Raw genomic sequence first — 2,066 nt, 5'->3', positions numbered from 1 at the left:
TTTTAAGATTATCTTTTTAAGTCAAATTGCATTTAAAATAATGAAAGAAAGTGTTTTTATATACTTTATTTTTTACCATTTCCAGAATTCTTCATTTCTTTGTGTAGATCCAAGTTGCTGTTTGGTATCATACTTCTTCCTGAAGAACTTCTTCTAGCCTTGCTTGTATCATGGGTCTGCTGACAGTGAATTTGTTCTGCCTTTGTTGTCAGAAAGGATTTTTGCTTTTGTTTTTGGCTTTTATTTTTGAAGGGCATTTTCCCTGGCCGTAGAATTGTGAATAGATGGGTTATTTTTTCTCCCACTCAGCACTTTAAAGTCTCAATCCATGATGTGCTTATTTCCCTTTCACACGGCATGCCTGTATCAAAATATCTTATGTACCTCATAAGTATACACCTACTATGTACCCACAAAAATTAAAAATAAAAATTAACTTGTCAATTCATTGTTTTTAACTTGCATGATTTCTGATGAGAAGTCTGCTATCATTTTTATCTTTGTTCCTCTGTAAGTAATTCACGGTTTTGGTGTGTGTGTGTGTGTGTGTGTGTGTGTATGTGTGTGTTGTGGGAGACTGCCTTAGAGATTTTGTTATCTTTGGTTTTCATAGTTTGATGCTAAGCCACTCTGGTGTGTGTGTGTGCGTGTGTGTGTGTGTGTGTGTGTGTGTGTGTGTGTGTGTGTGTGGTCCTTCCTGCTTGAGGTTCTCAGAATTTCTTGTATCTGTGGTTTGTCTCAATAATTCTGGAAAAATGTTACCACTTATTTCTTTAAATACTTATTCTTCGGCACTCATTTCTTTTCTCATTCTGGGGCTAAAATGACACCTCTGCTAGGCATTTTGATATTAGCCCATAGTTCTTTGATGCTCTGTTCTTTTTTTTTTTTTTTTTTTTTGAGACGGAGTCTCGCTCTGTCGCCCAGGCTGGAGTGCAGTGTTGCAATCTCGGCTCACTGCAAGCTCCGCCTCCTGGGTTCACGCCATTCTCCTGCCTCAGCCTCTCCAAGTAGCTGGGACTACAGGCGCCCGCCACCACGCCCGGCTAATTTTTTTTTTTATTTTTATTTTTAGTAGAGACGGGGTTTCACTGTGGTCTCGATCTCCTGACCTCGTGATCTGCCCGCCTTGGCCTCCCAAAGTGCTGGGATTACAAGCGTGAGCCACCACGCCTGGCGATGCTCTGTTCTTTTTCACTCTGATTTCTCTTTGTGTTTCCATCTGGATTAATTTCTTTTGACCTCTTTAAGTTCACGGATATATTCCTCAGCTGTGCTAAGTTTACTAATAAGCTCATCAAAGGAATTCTTCATTTTAATATATTTTTTCACTTCCAGCATCTCCATAGGCTCTTTCTTGTAGTTTTTCTCTATTGAAATGCATCCTTTCCCACTAGATCTTCCAATATATTAATCAGAGTTATTTTAATGTTCATATATGACAATGTTATATCTGAGTCTGATTCTGTTGTTTTATTTCTTGACAATGTTTTTCTTCTTTGCATTTTGTGTGTTTTTTAATTTTTTGTTGAAAATCAATAGAATTCCAACAATAGAAGAGACAGTAGTGAACAGTATGTGTCATTATTAATTTTATGTGTCAACTTGGCTAGGCCAGGGTACTCAGATATTTGGTCACACACCAGTCTAGATGTTGCTGTGAAGGTATTTTTGAGATGAGATTAACATGTAGATCAGTGACTTTGAGTAAAGCACATTGCCCTACATAATGTGGTGGGCCTCATCCAATCAGTTGAAGATTTTAAGAGAAAAAGACTAAGGTCCACCAAAGAAGGTGGCATTTTGCTTCTTGAGCCCAAGCTCCAAAAGCAACTCTTCCCTGAGTCACCAGCCTGCTGGCCTGTCCTGCAGAATTTGGACTTGCCCAGGTCCCACAACTGCATGAGCCAATTTATTAAAATCTCTCAATCTCTCTCTCTCTCCCTCTGCCTATATGTATATACCCATCCAATTGGTTCCAGTTCTCTGAAGAACCCTGACTAATACAGTAGGTACACTGGAAACAGGCATGCCACTGATTCTTTCAGGCCATTATTGTGGGAAAT

Source organism: Hylobates moloch, unplaced genomic scaffold, assembly GCF_009828535.3.
Source record: "Hylobates moloch isolate HMO894 unplaced genomic scaffold, HMol_V3 SCAFFOLD_3, whole genome shotgun sequence".
In the NCBI taxonomy this organism is placed as follows: Eukaryota; Metazoa; Chordata; class Mammalia; order Primates; family Hylobatidae; genus Hylobates; species Hylobates moloch.
Note: the sequence above shows the minus strand (reverse complement) of the source record.